Raw genomic sequence first — 10,982 nt, 5'->3', positions numbered from 1 at the left:
AAAGACACCTGTTGACTCACTTGAGTCTGCAGGGAAGCTGATTTGACCCTTCCTATGAAGACTGAGAAGACACTGTGAGGTGTCCCCAGGCTCCAGCTTCTGGAGCAAGCCCTGACAGGATGCCGAGGGAGAGCCCCAGCAGTCCTGCAGCCCTCCAGCTGCGGAACAGTCCAGAACAGGGACTGCCAGAGCATTCCAAGAGTCCATGTCCCTGTCATTGCACTCGGCTCACATACCAATCGGGCAGCACCTTGAGGAGGAGGAGGGGAAGGCCAGACCCTGAAAATTCTGAGCATTGATTCATAGGCATACAGGTAAAGACTGCATTCAGCTGTTTAAATTATTTAATCTGGCTAGAGTTACCTCATTACCATAAAATTTAATTTTCCACCAACTGATGGCTCCAGCTTGCGAAAATAAAGCTAGTTGTGGAGAAATAGGATATATATATATTCAGACTGGATAAAAAAGCAGGACCCATCTATTTGCTGTCTACAAGAGACTCATTTTAGACAGAAGGACACCTACAACCTGAAAATAAAAGGTTGGAGAACCATTTACCATTCAAATGGTCCTCAAAAGAAAGCAGGGGTAGCCATCCTTATATCAGATAAATTAAAATTTACCCCGAAGACTATAGTGAGAGATGAAGAGGGACACTATCTCATACTCAAAGGATCTATCCAACAAGAGGACTTAACAATCCTCAATATATACGCCCCGAATGTGGGAGCTGCCAAATATTTAAACCAATTAATAACCAAACTCAAGAAATACTTTGATAATAATACGCTTATACTTGGTGACTTCAATCTAGCTCTTTCTACCCTCGATAGGTCTTCTAAGCACAACATCTCCAAAGAAACGAGAGCTTTAAATGATACACTGGACCAGATGGATTTCACAGATATCTATAGAACTTTACATCCAAACTCAACTGAATACATATTCTTCTCAAGTGCATGTGGAACTTTCTCCAGAATAGACCACATCCTGGGTCACAAATCGGGTCTGAACCGATACCAAAAGATCGGGATAGTCCCCTGTATATTCTCAGACCATAATGCCTTGAAATTAGAACTTAATCACAACAATAAGTTTGGAAGGACCACAAACACGTGGAGGTTAAGGACCATCCTGCTAAAAGATGAAAAGGTCAGCCAGGAAATTAAGGAAGAATTAAAAAGATTCATGGAAAATAATGAGAATGAAGATACAACCATTCAAAATCTTTGGGATGCAGCAAAAGCAGTACTGAGGGGGAAACACATCGCAATAGAAGCATCCATTCAAAAACTGGAAAGAACTCAAATTCAAAAGCTCACCTTACACATAAAGGAACTAGAGAAAAAGCAACAAATAGACCCCACCCCCAGCAGAAGAAGACAGTTAATTAAAATTCGAGCAGAACTAAATGAAATCGAGACGAAAAGAACTGTGGAACAGATCAACAGAACCGGGAGTTGGTTCCTTTAAAGAATTAATAAGATAGATAAACCATTAGCCAACCTTATTAAAAAGAAGAGAGAGAAGACTCAAATTACTAAAATCATGAATGAGAACAGAGAGATCACTACCAACACCAAGGAAATACAAACGATTTTAAAAACATATTATGAACAGCTCTACGCCAATAAATTAGGAAATCTAGAAGAAATGGACTCATTCCTGGAAAGCCACAAACTACCAAAACTGGAGCAGGAAGAAATAGGAAACCTGAAAAGGCCAATAACCAGAGAGGAAATTGAAGCAGTCATCAAAAACCTCCCAAGACACAAGAGTCCAGGGCCAGATGGCTTCCCAGGGCAATTCTATCAAACGTTTAAAGAAGAAATCATACCTATTCTACTAAAGCTGTTTGGAAAGATAGAAAGAGATGGAGTACTTCCAAATTCATTCTATGAGGCCAGCATCACCTTAATTCCGAAACCAGACAAAGACCCCACCAAAAAGGAGAATTACAGACCAATATCCCTGATGAACATGGATGCAAAAATTCTCAACAAGATACTAGCCAATAGGATCCAACAACACATTAAGAAAATTATTCACCATGACCAAGTAGGATTTATCCCCGGGACACAAGGCTGGTTCAACACTCATAAAACCATCAATGTGATTCATCATATCAGCAAGAGAAAAACCAAGAACCATATGATACTCTCATTAGATGCAGAGAAAGCATTTGACAAAATACAGCATCCATTCCTGAACAAAACCCTTCAGAATGTCGGGACAGAGGGAACTTTCCTCGACACCTTAAAAGCCATCTACGAAAAGCCCACAGCAAATATCATTCTCAATGGGGAAGCACTTGGAGCCTTTCCCCTAAGATCAGAAACAGGACAGGGATGTCCACTCTCACCACTGCTATTCAACAGAGTACTGGAAGTCCTCGCCTCAGCAATCAGACAACAAAAAGACATTAAAGGCATTCAAATTGGCAAAGAAGAAGTCAAATTCTCCCTCTTCACTGATGACATGATACTCTATATAGAAAACCCAAAAGCCTCCACCCCAAGATTGCTAGAACTCATACAGTAATTTGGTACCGTGGCAGGATACAAAATCAATGCCCAGAAATCAGGGATCCCTGGGTGGCGCAGCGGTTTGGCGCCTGCCTTTGGCCCGGGGCATGATCCTGGAGACCCGGGATCGAATCCCACGTCGGGCTCCCGGTGCATGGAGCCTGCTTCTCCCTCTGCCTGTGTCTCTGCTTCTCTCTCTCACTGTGTGCCTATCATAAATAAATAAAATTAAAAAAAATTAAAAAAAAAAGAAATCAATGGCATTTCTATACACTAACAATGAGACTGAAGAAAGAGAAATTAAGGAGTCAATCCCATTTACAATTGCACCCAAAAGCATAAGATACCTAGGAATAAACCTAACCAAAGAGGTAAAGGATCTGTACACTAAAAACTATAGAACACTTCTGAAAGAAATTGAGGAAGACACAAAGAGATGGAAAAATATTCCATGCTCATGGATTGGCAGAATTAATATTGTAAAAATGTCAATGTTACCCAGGGCAATTTACACGTTTAATGCAATCCCTATCAAAATACCATGGACTTTCTTCAGCGAGTTAGAACAAATTATTTTAAGATTTGTGTGGAATCAGAAAAGACCCCGAATAGCCAGGGGAATTTTAAAAAAGAAAACCATAGCTGGGGGCATCACAATGCCAGATTTCAGGTTGTACTACAAAGCTGTGGTCATCAAGACAGTGTGGTACTGGCACAAAAACAGACACATAGATCAATGGAACAGAATAGAGAACCCAGAAGTGGACCCTGAAATATATGGTCATCTAATATTCGATAAAGGAGGAAAGACTATCCCCTGGAAGAAAGACAGTCTCTTCAATAAATGGTGGTGGGAAAATTGGACATCCACATGCAGAAGAATGAAACTGGACCACTCTCTTTCACCATACACAAAGATAAACTCAAAATGGATGAGAGATCTAAATGTGAGACTAGAGTCCATCAAAATCATAGAAGAGAACACAGGCAGCACACTTTTTGAACTTGGCCACAGTAACTTCTTGCAAGATACATCCACAAAGGCAAAGAGAACATTTGAAAAACATGCATTCCTCTGCGACCCTTATTCAAAGCACGTTTAGATCTTTAGTGGTGAAGAAAAGGTTCATTTCCCTCAAAAGAGCTACTGTTTTTTTTCAGAGAAAATCCCGGGCCACCATTTGTGCCAGGCATCACTTGCACCAATTCTTGAAATTAAAAAAAGCGGTCATTACAATCCAGTCATCTTACCCAAGGCTGGTGGCAAAGAAGAAGCTGCAATAGATGCACAGGGCTGCGGTTCTCATCCAGGCCACTTACAGAATGCACAGAACATATGTTACATTTCAGACCTGGAAACATGCCTCCATTTTAATTCAGCAACATTACAGAACATACAGGGCTGCAAAATTGCAAAGAGAAAATTCTGTTCGACAGAGACGTTCTGCTTTGATCATTCAGGCTGCATATAAGGGAATGAAAGCAAGACAGCTTTTAAGGGAAAAACACAGAGCTGCTATCATAATACAAAGCACATACAGAATGTATAGGCAGTATCTTTTTTACCAAGAGATCCAGTGGGCTACAAAAGTAATACAAGAAAAATATAGAGCAAATAAAAAGAAAGCTCTTCTACACAGTGCACTGAGGAATGCAGCAGCAGCCTGTACTGAAGCAGATTTCCGGGACATGATCCTAAGGAAACCGATTCAGGAACAGCATCAGGCTGCCACTATTATTCAGAAGCATTTTAAAGCCTCCAAAGTAAGGAAGCATTATCTCCACTTGAGAGCAAATGTAATTTTTGTCCAAAGACGATACAGGCACTAACTGCAGTGCGCACCCAGGCAGTCGTGTGTACACAGTCTTCATATAGAAGTTGTAAGGTGCAAGAGGACATGCAGCATAGGCACCCGGCTGCCACACGAATTCAGTCATTCTACCGAATGCACAGAGCCAAACTCGATTATCAAGCAAAGAAAACCGCCGTTGCTATAATACAGAATTATTTTAGGTCCTATATCCGAGTAAAAGTGGAAAGGGAAAATTTTTTGGCAGTTCAGAAGTCTGTGCGAATTATTCAGGCTGCTTTTAGGGGCATGAAGGTTAGAGAGAGACTGAAAACCCTCTCGGAGGTAAACCTGGTAGCCAGTGCTAAGCAGTCTGCCTTCTGCTCTTGCAGAACTGAAGCTCAGTGTGCAGCTGTTCACGGCTCAGCACTTAGGACTCAGAAGTGGCGTGGAGCTTCCCTGGTCACTTGTTCACAAGAGGCCGAGTACCCCCAGAGAGAGGCTCTGGTAGGGACTCAAAGAGCTTTCTGCGAGATGGTCACAGGGAAATTGGAAACACAGAAGTGTGCTGCCCTGCGCATTCAGTACTTCCTTCAGATGGCCGTGTGTCGGAGAAGGTTTGTCCAGCAGAAAAGAGCTGCGGTGACCCTCCAGCAGTACTTCAGGACGTGGCAAACAAGAAGGCAGTTTTTATTGTACAGGAAGGCAGCAGTCGTCTTACAAAATCACCACCGAGCCTTTTTGTCTACAAAACATCAAAGACAAGTATATTTACAAATTAGGAGCAGCATTATCATGATTCAAGCTAGAACGAGAGGATTTATACAGAAACGGAGGTTTCAGAAAATTAAAGATAGCACCATAAAAATCCAGGCTGTGTGGAGGAGCTATAAAGCCAGGAAATATTTACATCAAGTGAAAGCTGCCTGCAAGATTCAAGCCTGGTATAGGTATTGGAAAGCACGTAAAGACTATCTAGCTGTATTAAAAGCTGTTAAAATCATTCAAGGTTGCTTCTACACCAAACTGGAGAGAACACGGTTTCTGAATGTGAGAGCATCAACAATTATCATTCAGAGAAAATGGAGAGCTATACTTTCTGGAAGAATAGCTCGTGAACACTTCTTAATGATGAAAAGATATCAAGCTGCTTGTTTGATCCAAGCGAATTTTAGAAGATACAAAGCAAGGCAGGTCTTTCTCCGGCAGAAGTCTGCTGCTTTGACCATACAGAGATATATACGAGCCAGGAAGGCTGGAAAATGTCAAAGGATAAAATAAGTAGAATTTAAAAAATCTACAGTTGTTCTACAAGCACTAGTGCATGGTTGGTTAGTAAGAAAAAGAATTTTAGAACAAAGAACCAAAATCAGACTTCTTCACTTCACAGCACCTGCATATTATCACCTGTCTGCTCTTAAAATTCAAAGAGCATATAAACATCACATGTCTATGAAGAATACTAACAAGCAGGTTAATGCAGTCATCTGTATCCAGAGGTGGTTTCGAACAAGATTACAGCAAAAGAGGTTTGCTCAGAAATACCCTAGCATCCTCACAAGTCAGCATGAAGTTCCAGAATGTATGAGCCAGCAGAATAGAGCTGCATCAGTAATACAGAAAGCAGTACGCCGTTTCCTCCTCCGTAAAAAACAGGAAAAATTTAATAATGCAATCAGTAGAATTCAGGCATTATGGAGAGGATACTCTTGGAGGAAGAAAAATGATTGTACAAAAATTAAAGCTATACGACTAAGTCTTCAACTTGTTAACAGGGAGATTCGAGAAGAAAACAAACTTTACAAAAGAACTGCGCTTGCACTTCATTATCTTTTGACCTAGAAGCACCTTTCTGCTATTCTTGAGGCCTTAAAGCACCTAGAGGTAGTTACTAGATTTGTGAAGAAATCACAAATCCCCTACAAGCTATTCAAATTCGCTTGGATCAAACAAGCAGCTTGATGTCTTTTCATCATTAAGAAGTGTTCACGAGCTATTCTTCCAGAAAGTATAGCTCTCCATTTTCTCTGAATGATAATTGTTGATGCTCTCACATTCAACAAAGAACTAGATGTTCTTTGTTGCGAGAACATGGCCCAGAGTGGAGCAGTTTCTAAAATATTTGTTTTGATCCGAAGTTGTAATCGTAGCATTCCTTGTATGGAAGTCATCAGATATGCTGTACAAGTCGTGCTTAATGTCGCTAAGTATGAGAAAACTACTGCAGCAGTTTCTGATGCAGAAAACTGCATAGATACACTGCTGGACCTTTTGCAAATGTACCAAGAAAAACCTGGTGACAAAGTTGCAGACAAGTGTGGAAGCATTTTTACAAAAACCTACTGTTTGTTAGCTGTTTTATTGAAGACAACGAATAGGGCCTCTAGTGTTCCAAGTAAGTCCAAAGTTGTTGACTGTATTTATAGTCTCTACAAGCTTACAGCTCATAAACATAAAATGAATACTGAAAGAACACTTTATAAACAAAAGATGAATTCTTCTATAAGTACTCCCTTTATTCCAGAAACACCTGTAAGAACCAGAATAGTTTCAAGACTTAAACCAGATTGGGTTTTGAGAAGAGATAACATGGAAGAAATCACAAATCCCCTACAAGCTATTCAAATGGTGATGGACACACTTGGCATTCCTTACTAGTAAATAACATTTTCAGTAGGTACCGTAAAAAATACTAAAGCTAATCATGAATGTGTAAAGTGTTTTTGGCTCTCCTTGGTACAGTTTCTAAAATCTGACTCTGTATTAAAATTAAAATATATATATGTAACAATAAAAAAATGCAAAAAAAGCAAAAATGAACTATTGGGACTTCATCAAGATAAGAAGCTTTTGCACAGCAAAAGATACAGTCAACAAAACTAAAAGACAACCTACAGAATGGGAGAAGATATTTGCAAATGACGTATCAGATAAAGGGCTAGTTTCCAAAATCTATAAAGAACTTATTAAACTCAACACCAAAGAAACAAACAACCCAATCATGAAATGGGCAAAAGACATGAAGAGAAATCTCACAGAGGAAGACATGGACATGGCCAACAAGCACATGAGAAAATGCTCTGCATCACTTGCCATCAGGGAAATACAAATCAAAACCACAATGAGATACCACCTCACACCAGTGAGAATGGGGAAAATTAACAAGGCAGGAAACAACAAATGTTGGAGAGGATGCGGAGAAAAGGGAACCCTCTTACACTGTTGGTGGGAATGTGAACTGGTGCAGCCACTCTGGAAAACTGTGTGGAGGTTCCTCAAAGAGTTAAAAATAGACCTGCCCTACGACCCAGCAATTGCACTGTTGGGGATTTACCCCAAAGATTCAGATGCAATGAAACGCCAGGACACCTGCACCCCGATGTTTCTATCAGCAATGGCCACAATAGCCAAACTGTGGAAGGAGCCTCGGTGTCCATCGAAAGATGATGGATAAAGAAGATGTGGTCTATGTATACAATGGAATATTACTCAGCCATTAGAAATGACAAATACCCACCATTTGCTTCAACGTGGATGGAACTGGAGGGTATTACGCTGAGTGAAATAAGTCAATCGGAGAAGGACAAGCAGTGTATGTTCTCATTCATTTGGGGAATATAAATAATAGTGAAAGGGAATATAAAGGAAGGGAGAAGAAATGTTGGGAAATATCAGGAAGGGAGACAGAACATAAAGACTCCTAACTCGGGGAAACGAACTAGGGGTGGTGGAAGGGGGGAGGAGGGCGGGTGTTGGAGCGGAATGGGTGACGGGCACTGAGGTGGACACTTGACGGGATGAGCACTGGGTGTTTTTCTGTATGTTGGTAAATTGAACACCAATAAAAATTAATTAAAAAAAATTAAAAAAGAAAAAAAAGAAAAAAAAAGAAAAAAAAAGAAAAACTAGCATCGCACGTTGCAAAGACGACAAAGATGAACAGTAAAATTCACTCAAATAATGTCGTTCTAGGTTAAAAAAAAAATGAAAAAGCCAGGAAAAACACCATAGCCTGTGCAGAGACCTCAGGAGAAAAGTTTCATGTTTTAGAATATTTCCTGGTAGTACCTACTCAGAGCATGAGACTCCTCAATATTTACTAGTACTGTTTCCCCAATATATATTTTTTAAGATTTTATTTATTCATTCATGAGAGAGACACACAGAAGCAGGGACATAGAAGAGACATAGGAGGCAGGCTCCTCACTGGGAGCCCGATGTGGGACTCGATCCTGAGACTCCAGGATCATGCCCTGAGCCGAAGGCAGACACTCAACTGCTGAGCCACCCAGGCATCCCAATATATATATATTTTTTAAAACAAAGAGCCCCATATATTCTTGGATCAGGCCCTAAAAGTTACATAGATCAGAAGATTCCACTTGAATTGTTCTTAATTCTTTGACTTGTAGTTGTTAACATATTTCATACAACTTGCACAATGCGAGTCATTTTAAATTTTTCATTTGAAGTTTAAATACAAATGTAGACATGATGAAAGTCTGAAATTTAGCCCCACACATCACGGATTCTCTACTGTCAACCCTGCACCATGGATCCCTGCTTTGAATTGCTCTACCTTTACTGGCTCTTCTCATTTCTAGCCCTTGCCTAGGATGAAGCCACCATAATTCCACCAGGAGATATTTCAACAGTGTCCTAATGGTCTCTCTGCTTCATCCTGCCCTGTTCACTCCAAACCTGGCTTGTGGAATGACATCTTAAAATGTCACTCTGATCAGGTCTCCTGCTCCTCCCCAGGGCCTGTGGGGAGTGGGAACCCATCATGGCCAACAGCCTGAGCTGATCTGGCCCGGACACCTCTTCCCTCTGCTTCCATCCCAGGTGATTTGGCCAACCCCTTTTCATACCTCACTTACCAGGAGCCCCTGCCTCCCTGAAATTGGCAGAAAGAACCAGATTCAGTCAGGCCCTCAGGTCTTTGCACACATGCCTGCCGCTACATGGTGCCCCCCCACCCCACTCCTTTGCCTGATCAGCTTTTATCTATTCTTCTAGATTCAAATCAGATCAGACCTTGCCTCCTCCAGGAAGCCTCTCCTCCCCGATTTTTCAACTGGCCAAGAAAAATAACCCATGCACCCCCAATAACATTCAGGACACCCCCAGCTAAGCCTTTAACCCATTATACTGAAATGGCAGCTTTACGTATCTGTTGCTCTCTCTAGATATTGAGCTCCTGGAGAGAAGAGACTTCTGTCCTACGGATTACTGGAATCTGAGCTAATAGGTCTTAGTAGATGACTGTCAGTTGGATTCCTTTCTTGTATCTCTATCTGCTTATCTTCCCAATTTCCTTTTAAAAAGAATGTCTCCATCCAACAAGAACGAAAACACACTTTTAGAAATGAGTAAAAGCCCTGAACCCACTCCCGCCTCCTCCAGAGCTCACCAACCAGCAAGAGGGAGAGAAATAAAGTTACGCCCCTGGGCACCTTATCCCGAGCCACTGAACATCTAGAGCAACCGATCCTGCCAGGAAGTCAGGAAAGAGGTTTCAGCACAGGCTGTCCAGGGAGGAGTAGAGGAGCACGTAGTAGGCACTGGGCACAGCGTAGCTAAAACTCATCAACAAGCAGTGAAAGCACCTGTTGTCCCTCTGGAAGCCACGAGAGGTGTCTGCCTTTGTGGCCTGGAGAGTTGCCACCTCATTGTTCTCATATCAAACAATTGCTTCTTTATCTCGTGGTGGCTTGCATCAGAGTTCCTTTACCGCAGGAACACTTTTCATCTTCCTTCCCGGCCTTTATTCCGGGCAATTCATCTTTCTTTTCGCTGCCCTGTGCTACCACCCAGTTAATTGCTTATTCAAAGGTTTTCACGTCTACACTTCTTTTCCCGCTCAGTACGCAGGGAATGCAGCTTTCCCCCCCGTTTAAATTGTGGTCAGATGCACTAGAGATGCAGCCTTTCCTGTCTTTTCTCCCCCTTCCTGTGGGAAGGGGAACTTAGAGCCAGGGGGAGCTGTCCTGTGCCTGGGCTGAGGCCGCCAGAAGGGAGCCCTGCTCTGCGATGGTCTCCTGCTGCCCACACCCAGAGCCGGATGGAGAAGAACACAGCCCACCTTGTTCTGTGTCTCTGTGGTCCCAGAACTACCTACCATGATATAATGAGTTCCATTGGAAAATGGTACAATCTAGAAAAAGACCATTTGAAAGGATGCTTGTAGTCCTTTTCAGAGAATCAGTGATGGGAAGGGGCCCTGCAGCCTCCAGGCCTCCCTCTACCCGCAGCTTCAGATCTCTCCCTGCTGAGAACTCCCTTCCATGGATCATCATGGCTTGACCTGCTCCTAAGGTGTTCAGGACTCTACACATAGTTACCCCCCCAACCCCTCCCAGGCAAGTCCTCCCTGACCATCCTCACCCGATCAATCTCAAAACCCTGTTCCTGCTGAACGATGCCAGCTCTTATCCCCGCGTGAAATTATCCATGTGTTCGTTACTGTGCTTATTTCTGGTTTCCTCTCAAAATAAGTTCTATAAATTCCATGTAAGCAGGGAATTTGTCTTGCTGCCCACTCCCACTCCATGGTAAGGCACTCAGAAATATCTGGTGAAATAAGAACATGAAAGAACAAGGCCTTGGGCCGAGTTTTAGTATTAGAAGCTACTTCCTTCTGTGAAAGGGACAGTGATATTGA

General features: G+C 42.0%; 2 pseudogenes; both read left to right on the top strand.

Annotated features, from left to right (window-relative positions):
* Positions 1–3,449: 3,449 nt before the first annotated feature.
* LOC140596510 (abnormal spindle-like microcephaly-associated protein homolog pseudogene) lies at positions 3,450–5,599 on the top strand (annotated as a pseudogene).
* A 656-nt stretch (positions 5,600–6,255) lies between these two features.
* LOC140596518 (abnormal spindle-like microcephaly-associated protein homolog pseudogene) lies at positions 6,256–7,379 on the top strand (annotated as a pseudogene).
* The last annotated feature ends 3,603 nt before the right edge of the window (positions 7,380–10,982 follow it).

The sequence above is a fragment of the Vulpes vulpes genome, unplaced genomic scaffold, assembly GCF_048418805.1.
Source record: "Vulpes vulpes isolate BD-2025 unplaced genomic scaffold, VulVul3 Bu000000696, whole genome shotgun sequence".
Taxonomy (NCBI): domain Eukaryota; kingdom Metazoa; phylum Chordata; class Mammalia; order Carnivora; family Canidae; genus Vulpes; species Vulpes vulpes.
This window is presented reverse-complemented; position numbering and strand designations above follow the sequence as displayed.